General features: G+C 45.5%; 1 long non-coding RNA gene across 1 annotated transcript in view; it reads left to right on the top strand.

Moving 5' to 3' along the window:
- The first annotated feature begins 1,607 nt into the window (after nt 1-1,607).
- The window catches only part of LOC306714858, a 28,008-nt gene continuing 2,210 nt past the window's right edge, over nt 1,608-27,405 (top strand). The window contains exons 1-2 of the long non-coding RNA XR_013767643.1: nt 1,608-1,735; nt 1,984-2,024. This is a non-coding gene — a long non-coding RNA (uncharacterized lncRNA). The remainder of the gene's footprint in view (nt 1,736-1,983; nt 2,025-27,405) is intronic.

The following is a 27,405-nucleotide window of genomic DNA, read 5'->3' as shown; positions in this document are numbered from 1 at the left end:
AAAGCCGAAGAAGAAGAAGTTTCACTGAAATGTAGGCCTTTAGCAGAGGGGCTGTTTGCTAGTGGAGGAGCTTGAACTGTTAATACGAGGCCTTCCTATGTCACACTGTCAGAGCCTTTAGATATGTGAATACATCGAGCCAGTAATGACATCAGACACTTCACAAGGTGATAGTGATGAGTACTGGTCCTCTTTATGATGACGTATCAATGGGGCAGTCTGCTCATTTCCGGGTCACCGACACTAGCACGTGGAGTAGGTGGAGGAGTGCTTTCTGTGTATTTAAACTCACGCAGAATGCAAGTGCATTTCGCATTATTTAAATTGCTGTTGAAGAGGGTCTTAAGTAGGTTATGTACTGTGTTCACATTAAAAAGTGACCAAATTAAGTCAACTTAAATGTCTGAATAGATGTACAAGTAATTCCTTTAGATTTGTTGGTGTGCTGTTGATGTCCCACAATGCAGTGCAACGCACAGCTGCAAATAATTCAGACTAAACGGCTCCGGGAAGACCAAACAAAAGCCATGAATACAACATATTTAGCTTTAATGTACCGTAGGTTATTGCACTAAATACAAAAGCTGTAAAGCTAATATAACAGCAAACATGTTACTGGAGGCTACAAAGCAATGGCGCCGCCCAGGTACGTGTAACTCTGGTCTAATATGCGCGAGCTAGCTAAGCGGGTGAATTCACGTTTGGGCATATTTGAAGATATGCTGCCCACATGTTTCCAGTCGTAGCTAATGCTGCACAGTTGCACTCGTATTATACGCATTGATGCGATTAACTCACGTGGTCTGTGTTGCAGAACTGTATCAATATTAACGTTGCATATTTGCAAAGCAGTTACCCATGAGTTCATATCCACATTGTAGCGTTTCGCTACACATTGTTTCCCGCCACACCACTATGGAATGTAGCCAACACAGTTACAGTATAGTGAACATCTACAGTGCCTCTTGTCCTATGAGGAAAACCCCTCTTCACTGATTCATCAAAATAGAGCCCATAAGCAACACACCCGTTTACCAAACAGTACCCATTGATCAATTGGCTGGTTAGCTGGCATCCTGAAAGCCATTATCTGGTTTGTGTATTAGCTATACAGTCACACAATGATATGCATTAATACATTTCATTTGTATGGCCCTTTAAACATTGCACGGGCAATTAGTTTATTCCCAAATAAACGCCCAGTTGCTTCCTCAATCATGATGGGAGAGAGTACATGCCAACACTGAAGCAGTGTATCAAGTACTTCTGTGATTTCCCACCACTGCATGTATGCATCAGTGTACGAAGCTCCATGAACTGTACAAATTGCAAGAGTGCGAATTCGCCCCCAGATGGCGACATTTTGCAGTCCAACCCCAATCTGAGTGTGACCTCGCTGAACAGCTGCTGGTTTCTCACAGTGCAGGGATGATGAACGCAGACAGTGTTCTAGCTCGCTCTCGCTCTCCTGTTTATTCTCAACTTGATTCCTGTATTTAATTTGTATCCCTGTTCCAAAAGTTTGATATATATGTATTGCTTTCTCATTCCCAGAGGGGGTGAGGGCCATGGCTAAGCATTGCTGTGCTTCGTTTGAAGAACCACCAGCCCCTGACTGAAGCCATGAGTGAAATGTCTCACCTACTGTACTCAAGAATGGGCAGATGTCAAATTGCCGATACTGCCTGTCGAGATGGACTGCACAGTGTGGGAATGATGCCATTCCTAAGTGATGGTACGGTGGATTTTTTTACAAGATTTTATTTAGATTTCCCCAAGTGAATTATCTACATCATTTACACTACCTGCCACATTACATTAGATAGATCATAATTTATGTTTGAATGAAAGTGCAAACGATTGAATGACATTTAAAGGTGTTTCCCCACAGCTGACTTGCAGCTGAGCTGATAGTAAATAACAGCAGACTAGTTGGACTGATCCATATCAGACCCATTGTTTACATACTGTGCTTTTCTGCAGGGGAGCCACCTGCATTTCACCTCAAGCACCCACCTGTCCAGGTAAGACCTTTTGACCTTTTACCCAGACTCTGACCGGCCTGCAGTGACACTAAGGATGTGCGTGACTTATTCCTGTTGGGATGTCCAGCGGATATGTTTGCCTGAGCTTCTTACAGAACAATAACATGTTTGACTATCTCAAACGTATTAATGTATCCAGCAAATGGGTACAATATGTTCATGTACAATCTCTGATACTGTGTAGTTCAATCTCTGGTTTAGAAGCATTGAGTCCTAAGGTGTGTTTTATGATTTCTTACTGACAGCCACACTAAAATCTTTCTTCTATTTTCGATTGGTGCTGGCCTGCACAAACATTATGTGCCATGAACCAGCTTGATTTGTTGTATTTTCCCTATTTGTGATGTGATGGGTGTCCAGCTACCACTCTGCTTTTGTGCAACCTGTTGTTGAAGTATCATCCCCTCCTATAAAGGCCCTGCAGTGTTGGATTCAATCCATGACTATTGAAGCTTTAGATGTTTAAAGTGTAGCTCAGTTCTTTGTCTGTTTCCATAGAGGAGTTGCCATTTTCACCACTGCTACTAAATTGACTGGGACTGGGGCCAGAGACACGCACGCACACACACACGCACTTCAGTTGTACCCATTCAACACCCTTATTTAGGCGTATACACACCTAACCTAACACCAGCTCTGTTTCATTTTCACACACACAGTCCTTAAACACTCTCTGACACACATCTCAAACACCCCCACACCTTTCTCACTCACTGTTTTGATCTCTCTCTTAGGGACAAAGACACACACACACACACACACTCTCTCTAATGCCGGCGTCTCGCAGGACCCCGCCGAGCCTCACACACCTGGGGTTTTCCATCACTTACCCTGCTCAGCTTTATTACATACATTTACAGCTGGCCATGAATCAGATCCATTTCAAACATAAATGCACATGCACATAATACACACAATCCTGCTTAAAGCCAAGTAGACACCCTCCATTATGCCTGTAGACGGACACACACACACACACACACACACACACACACACACATATAAAGCACAGTCTGTCTGCAAGCTTGTCTGTAGGGCAGGATGTCGCTGAGCAGAAAGACGGATTTCTCATCTCACACACTTGTATTTACTTTTACATTACAGTCTTCATTTCTGTCACAAATCTACAAGCTTTTCTTCAGTCCAATACTATTCGTGGTCCTACAATGCAGATGCAGTGTCAGCATAATAAATCAAGGAGTTCTGCTTTGCATACAACAGTTGGTGCATATTTCTATTCTATTGGTTATGTGTTTTTTTTGAAACTGTAGTGTCTTGACCCTTCCTTGGTCTTGGTGTCTTATACAAACAGCATGTGGTGAGTTGTGCGATGGATGTCACACGTTATCCGTTGAGTGAGTGTGTTGAATGACATTATCTAGTAAAACTGTAACTGTGAGCGCTGGCATCAATCAGCGAGCCGGCGCCGTCAATCAGCCCGCGTCTGTCTCCGAGACACACAGGTGTGCACGCTCTCGCCATTACCGTGTCCTGGTGGATGTGCGTGTGTGTGTGCGATGCGTCGCTCATATAATGAGCCCGAAACGTGAGTCCGATTAACAGCCTTTTTGTGTGACATTCCCTCTGGTGTTACGATTCCATAAAATGTACTTTAATACCACTAATAAATCTGGAGCCCTGATGATGTCACCGTGCTTGACTTGCAGAGCTTGGCAGCACCCTTTACACCAGGGTTTTGATATTGGCCGGTTGTATGTGAAATAATTCCACATGCTGCACCTGGGACTAGTTTTGTCAGACGGCTTGTTTGGACGGGGATCTTGTTTAAGACGCACTAGACGAGTGACATATGTTCAGCTGGAAAACGTTGCTTTGCAGAGCAGCAGGAGTCCATAGACTGCAGTGCGATGTCGATATGGGGAGCAACCCACACATTTAGCTTCATATACCCAAAAATACATGATTTTCTAAAAAATCTGATTTGTCGCAACATTACATTTGCTGTTGACCGATTGTCCAGTTTGCATTGTGCCACCTTTTATACACGCAGGTGGCAGTTTGCGAGTGTTCAGAGCGGAGGACAGGACAGGACAGGACATTAGGATTTTGCATCTGTTTATCCCATCTGCTTTGTCTACATCCTCCTCCTCCTTTTCTTTCTTCTGAAAGCTCCAATCCATGTGCCATCCACATGTGCCACACACCCCGTGGAGGCAGCATAGAAAAGGATTTATGCTTTCAGAACATGGAGTGGTGTTTTAACCGTTCTAAGAATAGTTCTGTTATCTATCTTTTGAACGTTCATTTATTTTCTCACAGCAGTGATAAGAAAGTGTTGCTATTCCAGTTACCATCTGCCGCCGATCCCTGATGTTGAGTACAATGAAGTGTAAAATCATTTGAGACCCTGAGAATGCAGTGCATGAGAGGAAAAGAAAGAACACTGCTTTTGGTTTAAATGAGAACAGATTTGAAGGAGGATATGAAGAGAGAGGGAGAGTCAGGAAGAGAGGTGGTGAGAGCTGACTCAGGATGCCCGGGGGGGGGAGGACGGCAGGAAGCAGTGGGTGAGGAGGAGGACAGGAAGCAGAGGGAGGGGGAGAGGCTCCTCTTCAACGTCCTCCTCCTCTTCTGTCATCATCGGCGATGTCATCGAGGGAGGAGTGGCGTAGGGAGGGAAGGAGAAGAGGTGGAGCTGACATCATCCACCTCCTGGAGGTCTGTGAGGGCGTTACTACCACATTTTCCATCAAAGCTTTTTAACAGTCCAATGTATGCCATCAAAGGACTTCTAATGCATTAAAACAACAGCTGGCAAAGAAAGAAAAATCTCTTTCAAGAAGTGCTGAGTGGACGTAAAGAAAACTGCCGCTGAATAAAACAACAGAATGGAAGAACAGATAGAGCTCAATATGAAAGGGATGGAAAGAGAGCCCCTCTTCCTCTCTGGTTACATAACTTTCCTGCAAAAGAGGGCATTGGGTTTGTGTGTGTGTGTGTGTGTGTGCAGGCTTGTTTTCATGTGAGTTTCTTTGTAGTGTGTGTGTGTGTGTGTGTGTGTGCGTGCCCTACATGCCGCCTGTCCTCGGCTGTGCTTGTTGTTTGGCCTGCGCTATCCAACTGTCGCAGGCCTCTGTTGGTATGCTGTGTATTTGTGTGTATGTGTTTGTAAAGTGCGTATGTGTGTTGTTGGCACATCCACACAGTGTGTGTGTGTGTGTGTGCGTAGCTGTGTTTTAATAGTGTAGCTATGTTTCTACTTGGGCCTCTATTACCATGAAGCGATTCAGTGTTGACGGGTGCACCTGTGTCTCAGGGCCCCACAGCGGTTTGGAGGCAGTTAGGGGACGTCAGATGGTGCAAGATTAGTGGGAGTTTGCGGTCATTCAAGTGGAGGGAATACGGTGTGTGCGGGGGGATGTCTAAGGGTGCATTGGTATAAAACATCTGTAGAAGGTATCGGCAGGGATGTTGCTTTTAAACATTCAGTTGTAATGCCAGCTGCCCAAGTCTTACAGACAAATTCTCATTTTTACTCTTGACATATGAGGAAACCGTTTAATTAGATTCATAGTGTGGAAATATTTGGCATGTTTTGTACTCCAAAGAACACCGCAGAGAGAAAAGCAAGACGCATACAAACTGCAGCTCAAAGAGCAACACACACAAAACAAACCTGCGAATCCAGTCGAGTCATCTACAAACACGCACCCACAGAGTGATCTTCTTGTCATTTTCCTCCACTGTAGACTAAATTGATGTTGTGTTGTAGGAAGAACATGGAGGAAAATGTGGGTGCAGTTGCTGCTGCTGCTCTGTGTAAACTGAGCACCAGACGTGAACACTATCTGCCGAAACAAAAGAGACGTGGCTGAGACGCTTCCACAGGCTCTGGTAGATAGTGGATGTGCATTTCCCAAACTAAATCCCTTTCTTGAATAAATCCCCTGCCGACCCCATCTCCCCCCCCTCAAAGTGGAAACAAAACAAATCTGCTGCTCTAGGCTGTCTTATGTTGTGCTCTCTCACCCTTGGACCCCTCCCTTCCCACCATTGCTCCCCTCTTTCTACCCCAGCTCCTGTTCTGGCTTTCTGACTCTCAGGTTTCTCCCCTACCCCCCAGCCTTCTACACCCCCCCCCCCCCCCCCCCCCCCCCCCCCCCGGCCCCCCTTTGACCCCTTGTTACCCCCACCCCATCCACCCTCTCACCCTCCCTCTCCCCAGGGCAAGCCCACAGCTCCCCCAGCCCTTTGTGCCTTCTACCCCCCTCCCTCCTCCTCCTCCTCCACCTCTGCCTCCCCCTGCCTTTGTGTGTGAGAGGCCAGCAAAGGGAGAGAGGAGAAGGGAGGCTGCAGAGGAGGAAAAAAGTGAGGGACAGGAGCAAGAAGTGAGGGATCCTATAGACAGATGTGAATCTAGAGCTTGAAGCCTTTTATTCTGACCTGCTCTGACTGGTGACAGTGAAGGCTGTGCATTGGCCTTGCTGAAGTGTTGTCACGGTCCTTTTGTTGCCCTTTCACATATATCTGAACAGAAATATACTAGTGATGCGCCATCGTGATTTTTGTCACAAGGAGGACAAATAGGGGGCGATATAGAGCACTACAGATACCTGACTGTGTTAGTAGAACTAACTCCCCACTATTTAAAAAAAAGTGGGTTCATTCTGCCGGAGCAACTGCTGTTAATGTGACGTCCAATCCCTCTGTAGACTTCATCAGGTATCAGCTGTTCCAAGCTGTTCTGAGCGCCGTATCTAAAATGATGTGGCACCAATACGAACATATTCATAACTGATGAGCACAGCTCCTCCCTTTGCCACAGTTCAGAGAGGTCAGAGAGTTCAGGGGCATTATGTGGCTAAGAGGGCTTTAAAGTTAGCGCATGCATAGTCAACCAGACCAGACTCATTCACCTACACATTCACACACATCTGTATACAGAGAGTGACACATGTGTAACGTGTGAGCGTACAGATGGATGTGTTGATAAGCTCGTCTCAGTATGTGCACAAGCCTTTTTGCATTTGCTGTCCAAAGACCCACAGCACCACACATGCATTTTTAAAACCCCAGGAAACGGAAAGATAGGTCACACTGGTGCGTTTGCGTGTGCAACGTGCATGCTTATCGGTGTGTGTGCATGTATGTGTGAAATCCACTTGCAGGCGGTGCATGCTCAGTAGGAGAGTATATTCCTGGAAAGCCAGCTGCCATCTTTGTTATCACAGCTAACTCGATTAGAGGAGCTTCTGCCGCCGAGAGCTGCAGCATGCATACGCACAGCCATGGAAGGAACCCCCTTTAAGATTTAATTGAATCAGTCAAAATAAAGTACGTTGAATTTCCAACTAATGCTATGTCGTTATCGTCACAAGCGTGTGCCAACAAAGCTCCACCAGTCACATGTGTCGCATGTATTATAGCGATAACCTAAAGGCTGGCAGGAAAGCTCCATCAGCGGTGTTTAAGTGAATAAAGTGGGGAACAAAGGTGATGAAAATACACAGCTTCATTGTTCACATTTCAGAAACGTTAAACTGCCAAAAAATGTGACTGCAGTCTCAAGGAATGTACGGCATGTCGGTCTTTACATTCATTACGCCCAACGGGGCATCCTAATATGTACTTTTACCAACCGTTAATAGAAAAACAGCACTTTGCCGCTGTCGTACCAATTAACCGCAGCAAAGAAGAAATGTCAATTACGCAGCCAGCCTTTCATGTGAGGTGCTGACCTTTTCCCACTGATCACGCTAATCATTGATCACTTAGATAAACACAGGCTACCATAAGAGCCCATTATTGTCCCTCCCAAAGCCTTCCTATGGACCGCCGTTATAATTAGGCCCCGAGGTAATTGGTTGACTAATTGCTGTTGGTGGGATGCATACATCGCCTATCGTCAAACCCAATGGGAGGCTCTGCTATTACTTTTAATTACCTGCTGTCACTTTGACAGCTGACCCCCCCCCGGACGCTGGTTTTTGGAGCTGTTGGCTGTGTTTTGTGTTGTGGGAGGGGAAGGTGACACTGGATCTCAACCTCTGGTTTGGTCATTTGCCACAATGGCCCAGAAGGATCGCTTCTGTAGTTACACACATACTCTCAAAAAGCATGTACCCGCTGTGGGGTTGTGCAGCAGACCTATTCGTCATGTGTCTGTTTGTAGAGGAGCAGCGATTCCTGCTTCGTGTTGAGGAGCCGGCCTGTCTCTCTACATCTCTCAGTACTTCTCTCTTTGTCTTTGTCTCTCTGCCCCCCTCGGTCTCTCTCTTCTTGTCTTTATATATCGGTAGATACTCTCCCTCCCTCTCTCACACCCTTTTTATAAATCCCACTGAGAGAACAAAGAGGACATAGCCAGCTACCTTGTCTGTGTCTGCTGCCTGCATGCGTGTTTGAAATGTGTGACGTTTAAGATTCATCCCACAAATCTCGTTTCTCCAGTGACACAGAAATCCCCTGAACAGTTATCAGTGTGTTGTGGATGATAGTGGGCTGAGCAGACACCTCCTATGCAGACTGCTGTAGCCCTTCAGCTCATAATGAGCTCTGATTATGACAGCTCATATTCATAAGAACGGGGACATACTGTACAAGCACAAGAAAGGTTATCGACACTTACACATCAAAATGTACTAAGGCCACCAGTAGTACTGAATATTTGAACAGGAAATGTGTTCGTCATGCAACTTCTTATTACTTGAATCTGGAGTTCAAGCTGTTGAATTCTTTTAGTTTTCATCCCTTCAGCACTCGCTGTGTGTCTCTTTGTAGCTGTGCTGCTTCCAGATTGTTCATCTGTTAATCTATTTGTTAAGTAGAAAAGCTTTCAGCTTTAAGCTCTCATGTAATTAGTTGGTAGTGTCCAGCAACAGAACAGGGAAATACAATCATCAATTCACATCGTTGTCCGTCCATGGCTTATCTCTGTCTCATATGTTCTGTGCTCATGAATGACTGCATGCTCAACGACCTCCTGTGATTGTGGCGATACACAACTTCTAATAAAACATATGTTATTGACTGTTGTATACCGTAGTTGACTGCTGACGCCCCACTTGTCGAGGCTATAAATAAGCCTTACTTAGTCTGTTGAAGGCCACATTTTGGCCTTTGTTGTGGCTCAAAAGCTGACGTTGGGACTGGAGCATCTGCAGGATAATTCCAAAACCGATATGTCACGATCCACTGAAGTTCAGCACGATACCAGATTAGTAAATTCACATATTTGTCATCTTCACCGCCATCTTGACTGTAAGGGAGCGAACTTCTCTTTGTTTGAGAGGGAGACTCACCTGGTGGAGATCTGCAAAAGTGCACATTTCTAGTTACATATATATATATCTTTATATATATATATATATAAATATATATATATATATATATATATAAATTGGTTTGACCTGACGCTTTTTCTCCTTTGTTGTGATTGTGTACGGTAACTGCTTTGCCTTTCTGATGTTTTGGTGCTGGTAGTGTTCAGTGCTTGATGCCACTCAGACGTAGACGATAGATAATGAGCTGTTTCAGGACATTCATCTCAAACCTAATTAAATGTTTTTATAAACCCGTTGTGGCAACAGTTTATGCTCCTTGTATGAGACGTAACATTTATGTGTTTCTTGAAAAGGTTGGCTCTGAAAATGAAGGACGTTGAGCTTTTTGCTGAACCTCCATTCAGGGCAAAAAAGTTGCATTCATTAGCCTGAATGACCCAACTATGTTCATATTCATCCTCCCTCAGTTAAGTGACTACCAACTATATGTTGGTTCAGATATGAAACGATAACCTCAATAAATCGTATTCAGCTCTATCAAGCTCTCAAGAATCTGCATCCAACGCTTTGAATCTCTTTATAACAGACTTGAATGTAACTGTTTAGAGGGTGCATAATCCATCTGTCAACAAGACAATAGATTTGAATAGATTACTTTCTTATATCCTCTGGTTTGCTGCCTTTGGGACACTCAATAGAATTATTGCCCAGACATGCATCTGATCACAACCCAGTCATACCTACGTTTAATTATGGGAATATCAAAAGTAGGGCAATAAGATGGAGGTGTAAATCCACCCTTCTAAAAAACGAATTTCAAACACAATTGAGAGCAAAAGTTAGAAGTTAGGAAACTTAGGATTTATAAATCAAAGCCAGAATATTGTCTCAAATATGACAGCGGTGTGGGCCTCCATCAAGGCTTGACACGAGTGGGTTAATGGGTAGCTTATTGGTTAAACAAGACAAATGTCATCTGCAAGCTGTTATATTGTCTTTACATTTTTGGTGTTTCAATGAAAAAGTAAGTGACATAAAAGAAAAGCGCTGGGAAGGCAAACTGCCAGAACAGCTTTTTACAGAAAAACGACTTGAATTACTTTTCAACCATGACGCCAACATAGTAATTGCCAGAACATGTACAGAGTAACTGTACATGTGTGAACTCAGATTGACGCTTCCAACCTTGAGAGTGATCGTGAGGCGGGACTGAGAGGACGGGTTACTTTAATGTGAGGATGCAGACTGACAGAGGAGCGTGACCGTGTGTTTCTTCCCCTCATTAGGAGTGTCGGTGGGCACTGATCAACGCATTTCCTGGGTCGTCTGTGCAGGATGAACTCTTAAACATTCACAGGTGTGGAGATGCAGCACAGTTAGCTTTTCTACCATGTGAGTTTTGTTTATATCTCGTGTGCTTGCAGAGGAAATGCTTTGGCCTGAGCTCATCAAGGGTTGATAAACTTTGTACTGTATATACAGTCGGGTGTGTCTGTTGTGTGTGTGTGTGTGTGTACACAGGCCACATCCCAGGGCCACGAGCAGGGTTGTGTTGCCATGGTGAAAATGAAATCCAAAATGCAGAGTTGCAAGGAAACCCCTGATTGGCTGTGGAGCCATGCATGGGATTGTGATGCATGCTGTCAGCTGGCCAATGGGACGCAGGCTGAGCCAGGACTGTTGCTAAGGGGAGTAGCTTGGAACAGAGTCAGCTGGTTTCTTTCTCTCTCTCTTCCTCTTCTCTCTCTCTGTCTCTCTCTCCCTCATCTCTCTCTGTCTCTCTCTCTCCCTCATCTCTCTATCTCTGTCTCTCTCCCTTATCTCTCTCTCTCTCTCTCTCGCTCTCATCTCTCTCTTTCTCTCTCTGTCTCTCTCTCTCTCATCTCTCTTTCTCTCTCTCTCCCTCATCTCTCTCATATCTCTCTCTCTCTCTCTCTCTCTCTCTCTCTCTCTCTCTCTGCATCCCCCAGTCAGCCTCTCTTGCTCGTCCATGCTCTCCTGCTGCTCACTCTGCCTTTGCCCTCATTGACTCCTTCTCCCCCTCCTCCCTCCTTCCTGTCTCCCCATCGCTCTCCCCCGACATCTTTTTTTCACTTCTACACGTGCGAAAGGGGAAAGAGCACATGTTGAAAAATGCACTGAATATTTCATGCAGCTTGTTGTGCGGGGCTGGGGCCATATCTAAAGAAGCCCCGCACACAAAGTGGAGTGTGTGTGTGTGTGTGTGTGTGTGTGTGTGTGTGTGTGTGTGTGTGTGTGTGTGTGTGTGTGTGTGTGTGTGTGTGTGTGTGTGTGTGTGTGTGTGTGTGTGTGTGTGTGTGTGTTGGCCTGCATGCATGGAAGTTTGCATGTTTGTGTCTTGTTTGTTTATCTGATTGTGTGTTTGTGCATGCGTCTGGGCTTTTGTTTGTGTGGGGGTATCGTTGCCTTTGTGTGTTCTCCTTCATGCTTAGTTATTTCTTTGTGTGCTTGTGCTCTCATGTGCACTCGTGCTGTCTTTACCCCTCAGTGTTTGTATCTTCCTGGTCTTTGCAGAAGCGTGAAGGGCTAGTATGTGTTTGTGTGTGTTTAGGGCCTTTGGGTTCATGTCGGGGAGCTCTCCAGGGACTTGGGGCTCTGTAGCTGAAGCGGGGTGTGTTTGAATGCGAGCCAGGTAGCATTGGGTACACGCGTGAACCCCCTCCACCCTCTCAGTACCCCGTACCCAGCTGCTGGGTCATTACCACTGAGCACATCTGCACCCTGCTCAACACAATTGCTGATTCAAAGTTCTGTCCATGTAGTAAACAATAATGTCATTTCAAAAACAGGATACGTTGTATTACAAGAAGAAGAAGTAATCACATAGGAAAGAAATAAATACACACAAAACACAATGTAAATCATGCACACAAATCCATATTTGTTAGTGTGAGTCCCCCGGATGTGTGTCTCCCACAATGCATGGCTCTATGTGCTTCAGCGGTTGCCATGCCGACTCTTGTACAGCCAAGGTGAAGTTAATGGTCTTTGTTGCTTTCTCAGCTTTGTACTGCACCTCCATGCAGCAGCTCTACTCATGTACATACACAGTACGTTAGTGGTGTACTAAAGCCATGACTATGAGGTGGGTTTGTAGTTTTTCCATGGATTCTGGGTTTAAGGATAAGAGCCGTGTATTTGATTCAGATGTTAAAGTCATCAATGGCTTCTCTTGGCGCCTCTGACACGAGTCTCTCGCTGTTTAATTTCCCACCTCTTGAACATAAAACCAAACGCCTGCAGCCCGGGTCGGATCTGTCTGACTTTATTCATGTCACTTTGTTTGACTCCAGTGCCATTATGTGTGTTAACGACACTCATCGGCAGAGCAGTGGGCCTGAGCAATGCATTTGCATCCACTCATAAGATTGTGGGTTAGCGTCAGTCACAAAGAGTCATTATCAATTATTCATTATGACAAAGTTGCTGGATGAGTTATCGACTGTCTGGCTTTAGTTGTTGGAGCGTTTGATTTGTGCATGTTGGTCTCCAGGCTGTGCAAGTGGAGTTTAATATCTCGCTCGAGCTCTATGAATAAGGAGATCTGAGAGTGGTACTGAGTTATGTTCTACTCCGTGATCGTCAATGAGGCAGCAGCAGCACAAACAAGGTCCTTTTCTGTTCCTTTTTGGAAAGGCAGGAATATTGTACGTCAGACTGAAGCAGAAACAAAGCATCCGCTCTTTCTACACATATTTCTGTCCCCCCCCCCCCCCCCCCCCCGGTTCCTTCCTCTTCTCATTTCCTCCTTCCACACTTCCTGTTTCCTGGCTCTCATCCTCTCTTTGTTCAGCTTTCTCTCTCACGGGTAAAATGTTTTCTCCTTCCGCTGTCATTCCTTGCCTTTTTTTCCACTCTGTGTGTGTGTGTGTGTGTGTGTGTGTAATGGATCTATTGTGCCAATGGTAGCCAGGGGAATCACTGAAGTGAGGCTCCTTACTTATGAATCAAACTCTGCTAATGGAGCAAGACTGCCTTTCAGATGACATAACACACACACACACACACACCACGGCCGTCCCATAGCCCCCTCCATCATTCATTCATAATAATCCCCACAATCAGTTATTCAGAATGCGAGATGGAGGGAGAAAAGGGAGAGAGGGAGGGAGAGGGAGGCACTCACTCACATGTGAAAACAAAGCAATTACAGGCATTATCGTGTGTGTGTGTGTGTGTGTGTGTGTGTGTGTGTGTGTGTGTGTGTGTGTGTGTGTGTGTGTGTGTGTGTGTGTGTGTGTGTGTGTTTGTGTGTGTGTGTGTGTGTGTGTGTGTGTGTATGAGATCAAACGAGTCCCAGCTGGCTCTATGCTCTCCCACTGGTTTCCTTTGGGTTACCACTATGGCCCTCTTATTGGTAAAGTGTGTGTGTGTGAGTGTGTTTCGTCTGTGCACAAAGTGTTGAAATGGCACAAACATAACAGGTTGCACTTGAAATGGAAACACAAATCAAAAAGAACCAGGAATGAGAGCGTTTAGGGCACGCTTCAGGAAACGTAGGTGTGTGCACGCGGACACACTCGCACGCATATTCTCCACCTCTGTAACAATGGAAAACATTGCACTTTGGGACATATTGGAAGAGAATCAAGCAGTCTGCCTCTGTGCAGTTTAAAAATAGAAGTAACAGAAACACACACACACACACACACACACACACACACACACACACACAGTCTTTTTCCCCCTTTTCCATCTTTTTTTCCTCTCTCTGTTCGCCGTACACTCCGTCTCAGACAGAAAACAAAGAGCGACAGCAGAGAAAGAGGTCAGAAGAAAGAACTGTGAGCAAGAAACAGAGAAAAGTGTTCAAGCGTCTGTGGGAATCAAACAAACCAAGTTTGCATCGCCGCATCGCCACGTGCGCGTGCTTGGCTCGTGTGTTTGATGCTCTTCAGAGCACTGCCGGGTGCATTTAAGCAGCCTGTGATAGACGGTGACGGGGAGACTTTGGATGATGGAAAGATTCCGATGGAGGCAGTGATGGACTGAGTGTAGAGCAGGTGTCATGGTGATTAACAGAACACACTGCGTCTCTGTTTACACAGAAAAGTGTACCCCCTCACCACTCTGCACTCCTTTCCTCCTCCACTGTTTGTGTGTCGTTTCCATGCAGCATAGAGCCAGTTTATCATGCCTCTGATCACTGCTGACTGCCCCTCCACAGAGAGAGGAGTGATGAAGAAGTTTGATGTCAGAGACGCAGAGAGAAAGGCGGCGGGAGGAGAGGGGGAGGAGAAAGATGAAAGCAAAGGAGAGCGAGAGAGGAGATGATTATGCAGTTTAAGATGATGCTGTCTTTGAAGAGAGAAGAGAGGGAGCTAGAGGGAGATAAAGGAAGGAGGAGGCAAGATTACGTTTCTATCCATCACCTGCACTCTCTCCATCTGTTCTACTTTGCTTTGGGTTCAACTGCACACGAATGAGACAACAAACAAAGTCAATAAGTCTGAGTTGTTGAAATGTGATGCATAGGGCCGTAAGTACCGAAGTCAACAATGCACCTTATTTCCACAGCCGACCACATTTGATCAAAACACTGCACCGACGCAAACAGAAGAAGACTCAGTTGGACTTTTGAGGAAAACAAAATCATCCTTCGCTGTTCTGGAGCTTTTATATGGTCAAAAAACCATCTGCCTATTCTTCTCCACTTAAAGCACTGGACGTGGATGTGAGACTGTCGCAGGTTGTCTCCGTCAGCATGAAGTCTAATTTGCAGTTTACTTACGCACACACTGAAAAGAACTACACAGAACTACAGTACATTATTACCAAGTTAAGTTTCACTTTCACTTTAGCCTCTTCGCTCAAACTCTTCCACACTCACAGTGCTCTCTCTCTCTCTCGCTCTCTCTCTCTCTTCAACAGGTCAATTAAATGTAAAAACCTTGCAGTGTCTGACCCCTGTTCTATCCCAGTTAGACCAATTCAGATAAACTGCTAATGCAGACAGACAATGAGACAGGAAGACGAAACAAGCTTCTCATCCCGTGACATGTTGATGGAGACACTGGGCCAAAAGACACACAAACAACACTCAATCCTAGTAGTAGTTTTGAACCACTTAAAGCGGGTTAAGGTGTCTGAGAAATCCAGTAGGTAGCAGCAGGTGTTTGTCAGCTTCTGTTCAACACAGCTCTGTATTTGAAAGACCAGGTTGTTTACTCTACATCTAGAAAGCCAGTCTATGCACTTTTTAGCCGATGTGTATGTGGAACCACGTTTAACTTTCTGTGTAAAATGGACTAGATGGTCGACAGAACCAGCTTTTGCAGTGTCGTCTCTCCTTTTGTCTCCCAATACACCACTTCTCCTTCTGTCCATCTCTCTCTCTCCGTCACTGCGATTTGACCTCTCGGCCAGTGACCTCATCAATAAGGGGCTCGTTTGGGGGAAGGGCAGGGTCAGGTGTGTGTGTGTGTGTGAGACCCTGATGGGGCCCCTAGCATAGTTTGATTAAGAGAGAGGGGGGGGACAAGCAGGGAGGGGTCATGGGCCCCCCATCTTCCGCCATCTTAGGTTTCCATCCGTGTGTGTGTGTGTGTGTGTGTGTGTGCAGCGTCTGTATCTCCTGTCCATTCTCCTCATGGCTCTCGCAGGTGGACAAAACAATCACTGATCCTCACGTCTCTTTCTTCCTCTCTATACATCCTACTCCACCCCTCCCTCCCTCCCTCCCTCCCTATCAGTCTTTCTCATGCCCCTTCCTGTCTCTGCTGCTCCCTCATCGTTTTAGTCGGTTCCGCTCTCCCTGCCTCCCTTCTTTCCTCCGGTCAGGTGAGAGGGGCGGAGGAGTATTAGCCTCACTGTCTGGAGCCAGTGGTAACCTTATAGCTCAACAGCGAAAGACAGAGAGAGGAAGGGCTGCTCGTAACGTGAGCTTTAGTGATCGTACATTCAACACAGAGGTCATTTTTGTAGACACTGGATATGGGTGAATACACACAAACTCACACACACACACTCACACACACACACACACACAGTCTCCACCCTGTGCCAAAATATATTTATATACCAACAAGCACACATTGGAAAGGCTTATTGTCTTCCCTTTATCAGTGATGTAATCCCAATGCAACGTCCTCTCCCATCCTTCAGAAACAGGCTCTGAGGTTCGAGGCTGATGGGCTTGTCCAGGCAGCTGGAAACTGGAGTTTAGTGAGCTCTGTGCCCTCGGGCTGCTCTCTGCTCTAACACACACCAATGTCCACACAGCACATGTACTCAACACAGATGTGTGCGCCGGAGGAAGGACGAGAGAGGCAGAAAACGGAAGTGGAGAGATTCATAAACCAACAAAAGTTAAAACAAAGTTAAAAAGGAGAAAACAAGGCATGTTTTCAGTTTTGGAAACATGCGATTTTAGTGTAGTTGTATACTATTACATGTGTTCAAACCAAATCATAAATCTTGTCGGCGTGTTTTGAGTGGAGGAAACTACCGTCTGTCTGTTTCTGGAAGGATTGTAAACATCCCTGGGATTGGAAAGAGAAGGTAAAGCGGTGTGTAGCTTCAATCTGAAGATGGAGAGAGTGTGATATGAGGGAGGTTTCGTTGGGTTTTAATCAGTCACAGCACGTGATGGAGAAGCCGTGTTCATTAGTGAGCAGCTCTGGGCTGAATGCTGCAGTTGCTTTCTTCTCTCAAGTCACTTTCAACTGAAGTCTGAACTTTCTCTGCTAGAGCTGCTGAACGGGTACCAGTCAGAATATTTCCTGGCTTTGATTCAGAGACTCTTGCCTTTCCCTTTTTTTTTTTTTATAATACTGTAGTTTGGAAAACTTGGCCCAGTTTCCTGCCTTGCCTTGAGGTGGTTTGACTGGTTGACCGGTTGAGCGGTTGAGCAGCATCATTCTTAGACGCAGGAGGTGTTCACCACTGGGTTGATCACATCTCCTTTGCTGAGTTGAAAGCAGTAAAATATCCAATTAGTGCACACCGATGATCACAGAACAGTTTATTTATTGAGCAGGGATACGCTGTAATACAAACACACACCTGCACATGCTTAGCCCTCCTCTCTTTTATGCGACTGTAAATTGAATAATCCTTTTTTGTCTTCAGCTGTTGGTCAGATAAAAGAAGTCATTTGAATACACCTGGAGCTCTTTTTTTAGTTTTACTCCTTTCTGACATTTTACAGACTAAACCATGAGTTGGAAAAATAATATGTAGTTAAATGTATAATGAAAATAAGCCCCTGTACTCGTGGCACCGTAAAGCAGTGTGTTCGTGTTCATCACCCGCATGGCAACAGGAAAAGTAGCAATACAACCGCAAACGTTGTTCTGGACATAACTGTGTTTGTTTACAACATTTCCTGGACATTGCCCTGCTTGGGCGACAGTAATCACCCATAATTCAAAGCTTTCAATCGTGATATTGTGCTGTAGATCCGATGGCAGAAGCAAAGTTCCTTTCAGTCCCAGTATTTACTCCGGAGTCTGTATAATCGTCTCCGGGCCACTCCGGCTCAGGTTAGACCGCAGACATGGTTTGTTACCCCACATCCAGAGCACCGTGCCAAGGTGGACGAGTCTTCACCAGGCTGAGGGGACCAGATGTGTCAAGTGGTTGAGCAGTGGGCACAATGGGTCCCCCGGGGTCTGTTGAAGTGCCTCGGGGGGGGGGGGGGGGGGGCTGGACTTTAGGTCTCTCCCCCCCCCCCCCCCAACTCCCTGTCCCCCTCAGACTGAGGCTTTTCCTGGGCAGCGTGGCACAGTGTGTGGCCTGGCTCTGAGCCAGAGCAGCCAGCCTGCCTGCCTCTGCCAGCCTCCCTCCCCTGAGACCAAAGACAAAGCTGGGACACGGCCAGACACTCCACGCTCTCCGTTACTCTCTCCATCCTTCCCCTCCTCCTTTCTCTACTCTATCTTTTTCATCTCAATCATTAGGCGTCAGTCATTCATTCCTTCTTTTTGATTGTTGTCTTTTTCCCCAACACTATCGCACCTCTTTTCTCTGTATACACTTTCTTTCTTTCTTTCTTTCTTTCTTTCTTTCTTTCTTTCCTTTGTGTTGTACTCTACAAAGCCACGTCTTTCATCTCTTGGTCTTGTTTTTCTTACATTCTCACTCCGTCTGCACTGCTTCTAATCTCTCAAATCACACACACACTCATTGTTTCTTACACCTGCACACATTTAGACTCGGAGGCAAACGTTACCCTCCCTACACACACACGCACACACACACACAGGTGTACAGGTATCAGCCACGCACACTTACACACTCTCTCCCACACAACTTGCAGCCCACTTTACATTCGCACACCAGTCAGTCTCTCTTCAAGCCTCCACACACAGATGTACCATCTCAGTTTTCCCGTATACCGACACACACGTATAGCAGCAACTCAACACACCCACTTCCCACGCCCACACATACAGCCCCCCCTCTCTCTGTGGTGTGTGTGTTACAGTGTGTCTGTCATCCTGTCGCTGTGTGTGGGCTCCACATCAAACCAGCTGCATAACCAATAAAGGCTAGCTCTAGCCACCGGGCTCCGACCGGCTAGCATGCATCACTCACTAAGGGTGTGTGGTGTGGTGCTGCATCCTCCACAACCACCCACCGTGCTGCTGCTAACAGCTCTGCTTTCTCTGTGTCACTCTCCCTTCATGTCACATAGCTCATATACAACTTTTATTTCTTTGCGCTCTTCGACTTTCTCTCCCTCCCCTCTCTTCAACACCAAACTTTATTCATTAATTTCCATTTCTTTACTCTTTTGTTTTCATTATTCTCTGTTTCTATTTTCTTCTCTCCCATATCTTTCTAATGAACAGTGTGTCAAACTTTACACCTCACATGAAAGAACAGTGCGCCCACACACACACACGCCGGGGTGCAGAACTCATCGTATGTACAAGCGTACACATTCCCACCGCTATCGCACACGTCTACCTTCATTCTAAAGCGGTAAACTCAGTCCATTAGTTGACTTATCGTTGTTTTGATCTTAGTCAACTAAGAATTTCATTGGTCTTGGACAGCCCTACTTAATTATGTTCTACTTATGTATCTATAGTACATGCTGCACATCGTGCTAGCGTCCCGTGGAATAAAATAGTGGGTATGAAAGGACTCTCTACTCCAAATCATTTCTCCCAGACGTTTTTGAATTGGGCCGAGGGCTGCACCTGCCACAATAAATTAAAATCGACAACCCAAGCATGCGTACTGCACACAGCAATGGACCAGGTGTTGAGAGAGAAGAATGTAAGCCGGGTTCTAACATCAAGCTGTTCTTCCATTTTTCACATGTACGTGGGACTTTTGAGATATGTGTGCCGTCATAATTTCACCGATCAGCACATGTCAACAAGCGCAATGTGTGTCCTACTAGAAGGAAGAGTAAAGCTTGGTCCTTCAGTCACAAAGCACACATTTCAGCATCCTTATTGTGAACTAATGGGTCCTTCAGAATGTAGACCCCCCCCCCCGCCCCCATCACCCTCACCTCTCAACCTCGTGAACCCCTTCTAACCTTCACCCCAGAGATCCCAATTAACCCCTGAAACAGCCTTTAACAGCCTTTCAGTTAACCGTCGGCCCTGTTTTCTTCGTATCAGCCATCATTTTCATCTGGTATACTTATTCCCCTCGCCGAAGGACTGCTGACACTTGAGCCAGATTATAGCAATCATTTTAGTGGTAAAAATCTAAAGGTGGGTAATAACAGTAATGATACCTCATGTTTCCTGAATAAGTGTCGATAACCTGGGACTTTGTACGAAACCTTTACGATCGTCTGACTGCTTGTATTCCTCGTGCTGTTGGACGATTTATTTAAATAATTACCGGAACAACGAAAAAAAGACTGTTTCTTTCCTCGTGTGATTATTAATTCACTGTGTAAGCACCAGTTATTACCAGCAGTGATGTCACCAAGAGTGATGTCCAAAACTACAATATAAGACCCAAGTTGTACAAAACCAAAATCTCCCTTTAACGACCTGATTGTGTGTTTTCACAACCAATAGCAGAGTCGCACACATTTCTTTTAATATACTGGCACGGAAAAGCTGTACGTCTGAATTGTCCACACATTTGATTTTGTCGAGTTTGTGTTACCACCTCAACAAAAGAGGAAAGTGTGATCTCATTTCTTTAACTGCCGTCAAACTACAACGTAGCATACTAGTGAGCTCAGGTGACTCTGTAGAGGTTGCATCGTGTAGCGCTCTAAACACCAACCATACTAAACTCATGCATGTCACCACGATGCCCGCTGAACACATTAACACACAGACCCACAGTCACGGGGTATTTCTGTCAAATCACATTGAATTGAATGATATGGTTCTTGTATGAAAGGCGTCATTTAGATTGTGTTGAGGCTAATGGAGCGCATCATGTTACATCATTCAGACATTGTCTCCTACAGCTCTCACTGACTTACGCTTCAGGTCCCTTCATGTCTTTACTGACATCGCTCTGGCTTGGGATCAGTTTTTAAGTTACTTTACAGTCAAAAGAGAGATTGACTACACGGCAGATGTTCCCTTTCTATGTCCGTCTTTTTCTCTTTCCATTGAAGGGCAAGCTGACCTGCACTGATACTTGTTTGTGTCTGTGTGTGTGTGTGTGTGGGTGTGCGTGCGTGCGTGTGTACAGGGGAGGTAATCTTTTTAATTCTTTGCAGTGTTTGAAGTTTTCTCTTGGTCGGCTCCAAACTTTAACATCAAACAGTCAGGTCAGCGCCCCTCCCTTCATGTCTCTCTCTCTCTCTCTCTCTCTCTCTCTCTCTGTCTCTGTGTGTGTGTGATCTGGTGAGACTAGCACAGGAGTGTCCTGCAGATAAGGTGGGGGCAAGTAAGATTAGACATACTGACGCCCCTACACACCACCGAGACCAGAGAGGGCACAACCAAGTAACAGTGTTAGTGCATTGAGTTGAGACAATGACTTAACGGAGCTGTGTGCATCCAAAACAACGTGTTTGTGTGTGTGTGTGTGCAGCTGGTAGAGCCAGTTGTTTCGTCATCACTCTGTAACCGTGTTTGACACGGAGGGCTATTTTTACCCCACAGTTAGACCCGCAACACGCTACACGACTCACTACGGGCCAAAAACAGACTCGCACAGACAACCTGAGGATTTCCACTGAGATAGATGCACATGGTGGCGAACAAGTCTCACATACATGTTCGCTGGCCGAGTCACTAAGACCTACGTTCCTCTCTCTGTGTGTGAGGCTTTGCGTGTGTGTGTGTGTGTGTGTGTGTGTGCGTCATGTGCTTCTCAGGCAAACACTGAACAGCTGCATGTGGTTTGTGTATCTGACGGCGGCTGGCCCCTCTCTCTCTGTCTCTCTCTCTGTCTCTCTCTCTCTCTCTCTCTCTCTCTCTCTCTCTCTCTCTCTCTCTCTCTCTCTCTCTCTCTCTCTCTCTCTCTGTCTCTGTCTCTCCTCATGGTGAGCCCTCCTCCTCATTCGCCAGCTATCAAAGCACTGACCAAATGACAAACACACACACACACACACACACACATGTGAACACACACAATGCCACATTCTCTAGTGTCTCTACACATACTACTTCTTTTGTGTCTTGGTCTAAGAGGAGCCAGATGTGAAGTAGCACACGCACATGCTTGTGTTCCCCAAACTGGTGTGTGTGTTGTCCCTGTGTCTTTTGCATTTTATACGAGTGTGTTCTATTGTGTTTGTGGCTTTTCTTTGTTGCTGGGTGTTTCTGTAACGTTACGCACGTGTTTGTACTTGTGGACACACACAGTATGTCAGGATGCTGTGTGTGTGTGCTGTACAGTGTGTCTCCGAGGTTACCGGGCTCGTTGTTTTGTCCAGCCCTCAAGTCTTTTCTGTTTTGCCGTGCTGACTCAGCTAAACTGGAGTTTTTAAATAGGCTGTGTGTGTGTTGCATATCCGGGTATATATATGCATATAGGTTCTGTGTGCTTTCTGGGCTCAGATTCATAGCCCCGTCCCTGAACAAGGGGTGTGTGTAGTGTGTGTGTACTGTGATATTTTAGAGCAAGCCATTACAGTATGTGTTGGCAGAGGTATCCTAGAAAAGTAACTGTATATGTGCTCATTCTATAGGTTGACTGAAGGTGTGTGTGTGTGTGTGTGTGTGTGTGTGTGTGTGTGTCTGTGCAATAATGTATTGACATTGACTCTCATTGCCTGTTCCCAGAAGGTTGATGAATAAATAAAGGCGTGACGCTTCCCCTTGTCTGCTGCTAGCAAGACAGAATGACACACACACACACACACACACACACACACACACAGAGCTATCTGACACTGTTTTTGCGGGGCAATATTTGCAAGGGGGGATAAGGTTGGTGCTCTGCGATACTCTTACCCAGAATTCTACCTTTTCTGTGCCTCTGCATTCATGGATATCGACATATTTGTATGTGTGGCAAACTACTGTGGGCCACTGCCCCTATGCCTGCAGCTTGTTTAGTGTTACATGGCCTCCTTGGTTGTGTTCCCAAACAGCAACCGAAGCTCAGTTTGCAGATTTTTGTCCACAGTTTAACACAATTCAGCTCAATATGCTTGCAGAGAAACTCTTACCTGTAGTTGTGCATTTTCTCAACTCTTAATCATTTCTTGATATTTGACATATTCTCTGTGTCCAGATCTGGAGGGTTTAGAAGGTTACAACCCCACCAAAGACTACTGCAGTTCAAGTCCCCCTGTTGCTTATTGTTTGATTGACTGTGCAGGATGATGTAGAGTTTAAAGGGAACGTATCTCTGTGCTCACAGTGAAGATCAGTTTAACACGTACACACACACACACACACACACACACACACACACACACACACACACACACACACACAGATTCCAGCAGTTCAACTTTTGAAATACAAAAAAACATTTGCCTCTTCATAGATCCAGCTGCTCTTTAGTATCTAAAACATCTACAGGTTTCTCTACAAAAACAACATTTTACATGATTACATTGGAACACATCACGATAATGTTACTAATTTTTACTGAATGTTGCCTGAATCCATTATTTAGCTCAGCAGGACTGTGCTGCCCACCGACTGCTAACAGCTAACGCTAACTAGCTTTCACGGATTCCGTTGTTCACAATGTAGAATAATGTGGGAAAAAAGTGTGCAAGGGAGTGTTAACAACTACACTGCTGTGTAGTACGAGTTCGCACTGTGAAATACCTTAACAACTACACTGCTGTGTAGTACGAGTTCGCACTGTGAAATACCGGTCGGGTAGCGAGTGACACGTGTTGTGTAAATGGAATGATTAAATGATATGATAAGGTGATATCAGATCAATGCATACACTCACATACTCGCCGATACTTGATGCAGCGTTTTAGGCTGTATCCTACTGGATTATACACCAATACACACGTGGGGTTTTTCCTCTCACCCACAGTTGACACAAACTCATTCGCGTCTACAGTCTTGTTCCGATTTTGGCATATTCAGATTCAATTTATTTTAAAAAAGCAAAAATCCTCTTGGTATGAGAATTTTGCAAATCGGATACAAACCACATTTGGAGGTGGATTGAAATGTGATTCCAATCGTATTTCTACAGATGCGTGTCAGTCTGGCCGTGTGGAGGTACTGAGAATCCGTGCTGCTACTAGCAGAGTGCTATGGAGGAGAGCAACCGTCCGTGGGCAGACACTATAAACATCTTACTTTTTAAAAACTTTTTTCTGTGTTGGAGAGCCCAGCGTAGCTACGTAGTTACCAAAGCAACCTTATGCACAGAAGCTGGTGATGCTCGGACACATAAATCCAATCTGATCACTTGCAAATAACAGTGCTGACGCTGACGGTCTGCCTTAAAGATCTGATTTGTCTGCAGTCTGATGAACGTAGCCTACGAAGTGCTTACTCACACACACACACACAGAGCAGTGTCTGTGGGAGTGGTCAGTAAGATGAATGGCCAGACCACTCCTGAGGTCATTGGGGTTAGAGCTCTGTGGGGGTCAAAGGTCAGGAAAGACAGTCAGGCACGTGCCATAAGCAGGTTTCCTAGCAACCAGGCCAGGCAGAGGGAGGTGGAGTTTACAAATGCACGCTGGAGGAGATCAAGAAATCAAACACACACAGGCACACACACACACACTCTCACACACACAAATAGAACCAACATGCAACACATGCTCCAGCATATTGAAGACAGTTGTGGGATTTTCCCTTCTCCGTCTGATTTAGTGCTTCTGCGTCATTTGGTCGTTTCCACCCATTGATTTTCATCGCATTCCATCCTCTAATTAGTACAACAAAAACATCACCCGCGGCACTTTCATACAGCAACACAACATGTGAAGATGCACTGACTAAACGGACTAAACGACACATTCGGCTTTCACATTTCCCTGAAGATTTTCTGTTTGACTTAATATTGTTTTTCTTTTGAGAACCTAGTTTTGCATTTGTCTAATGTACCTTGTGCAAAGTGTCACATTCAATCTGCTCTTCAGATGGACTCAGTTCCTCTCCTGTCTACCTGTAATTTGTGTGATGGAAAGTCTGGTCATTCACACGCCGTGTCATTTCTTTTGCCTTCGTGTCTATTCATTTTTGTCTGCATTTGTTCACTCTCATGACGTGGGCCATGAATAAACATGCTGCCACAGCTCTCATTAAGACCCCTATAACTCATGATAATGGCTGTCATGAACCCAAGTGAGCTGTGGCCTTAGTCGGACACATCAATCACAAGGCTACTCTTGTCTCTAGTTTATATTTACTACCTATTCATATCCCATATTTAAATGGCATACATGTTAGTGACGCTTGATCCAGGATGGATGCATGGATTACATGACTTTCCTCCCACAGTGTCTTGTGATTACTGACAGATACGAAGTATTAAAGTTGTTTATGTCTTTCCGGTATATCTGAATTTGTATACATTTCCAATTTAAATGTGCAATTTCTGGAACTTGCATATGGTATTGTGTTTTTTTCCAATTTAAAGAGAAATGTACCACATGTAGTACATAGCATAAGTGGACAACTTTGATGTGGGCTTCCAGGTTTGAGGTCACTGTGATTTAAATAAGCACTAATTTCCTCCATGCCCTGTTTATGTCACACACACAACCACACACACACACACACACACACACACACACACACACACACACACACACACACACACACACACACACACACACACAACCACCATATAATGACTTGTCCCTTTTGTGGTCAGGGTTGCAGACATCAAAGCCAAGCAGACAGCCTGCTAGTAGCTGCGTTCAGACATGCCTTTCACTCGCTGGATGTGGTGGCAGTCGTAGGTGTCCACGTCACGTTTGAGTTGTTTATTTTAACGCAAACATCACCCAGGCAACCGTACTGATCCCATTTCCATAACTACTACGGGGCTCAAGTCGGAATTGAATACAATTGCAAAAACAAGGAGATAGATATTGCATGCACTTTGAAGACTTATCATTTATATTCACTGGGAGATAAAAATGCATTAAAAACAACAACAGTGAGCTAGTTTTAAGCTGCAGAGGAGATGATGTTCTCTTTCCGTGCAGGAGGGAGAGGCTTTGAAAATGGCTTCAAGTATTTATGACGTTTGTGAGCACTGGACGAGTTTTGATTGCTCACTTTCTGTCCAGACCGGTGTTTAGATTGCTGTATTTTTGTCTTGCTGTTGGGATTTCCTTGCGGCTCGACCTGTTGTCTCTCATGTCGAGCGCTCTGTCTCCCTCTCATGCCCTCTCGCACACGGATCAATCTGCCAGCAGTATATTGTCTCTCCCATCATTTCGTCTTTGAGTAATTGAGCAGTAGAATGTGGGAAACGTCCCACTCCCTCAATCTTATTTCCCACACAGACTCCGTACCACACCCAGACAAACAGGCCTTTACAGCACACACACACACACACAGGCTATGGACATGGGAATTGTGAGAGCTCCACATTCACTTTGTATACAAAGCCTGATACAGTAATCATAAATGAGAAATTGAGTGGGAAAGGGTGTAAAGAGGGAAGTCTGAGAGGAAAGCAGATCCATGTTGGTGAGACATTACGACGACAGGGACTAAAGAAACGGAGCAGATTGGAGAAGAGACAAAGAGAGAAATGGTGACGGAGAGATGAGAGCATATGGATGGGGGAGGGAGAGCAAGAACTAATTAAAGAAAGTGGAGTTTTAGTTGGGTGTTGATTCCATGAGGAGTAATGGTCCCAGGTGTGTGAGATGAGGGGAAACGGAGGAGATGAGTGAAGGGGAAGGAAACGAGGTCCCCGTACACCATATGTTCTCTATCTTTCCCTCGTTCAGTCCCTTTCCTTTCAGGCTTTGCACTCGCTCACGGAGACGAGCTGAACTTGGATTGCTTTCGTTCTCACCGCTCTGTGAGCTATTGCAGTTTACTGCGGGTTAAGTAGGGAGACAGTGGATGGAGTGGGCGTGGTTTTGGAGACAGAATGATCGTGGGACTGTTTGCATTTCAGAAAGGCTCAATAGCGTCCATGATTTGTGCTCTGTTTATGGGGGATTTGTGTTTGCTGTTCACTCTGTAGATGTGGATTTCAGTATTTGTCCTGTTTTTTTATTGTTGAGCTTGTGCTGTGTTTACATTACTTATTGTTTGAGAGAGGATTTCTCTGAGTGCTTTGGGTAAGCCTGTAGCCTGTCTGGTTGCTAACAGTTTGATTGGAGTTCTCCTTTGCAGGTTCAGGCTATTTATCCGTCCTGTTTCATTCCTTCACCACAGAACAGGAACACACCACCAAGTTTAAAATGACATGTCATCTAAAAATACCCCTCACCCCGCCCTCTATGAGCCCCACTCCGGTCCGGATAACCACCCCCCTCATCACGGCTCTCTCCACCCCGTCATGAAATGCAAGCTGCTCCCACACTGTACATTCCACTGAGAGGAATGAGCCAACTCCCCAGTAAATTAGAGGGGGGGGGGGGGGGCTAGTTATTGTTTTCTGCCAAACAAAGGCACTTAGCAAACAGGAGTGGAGCCGTTTCCAACTGGTGGTTAGTTAGGCTTAGCAGCTGGGGGCCTGGAGGGAAGCTGCTGCTGCTGCTGTGTCACCAGGTTGGAGTGCCTTAAGGCTCCGTCCCGGGGCCCCTC

The sequence above is a fragment of the Pholis gunnellus genome (genome assembly GCF_910591455.1).
Source record: "Pholis gunnellus genome assembly, chromosome: 23".
Classification (NCBI taxonomy): domain Eukaryota; kingdom Metazoa; phylum Chordata; class Actinopteri; order Perciformes; family Pholidae; genus Pholis; species Pholis gunnellus.
Note: the sequence above shows the minus strand (reverse complement) of the source record. Positions and strands in the feature narration are given on the sequence as shown.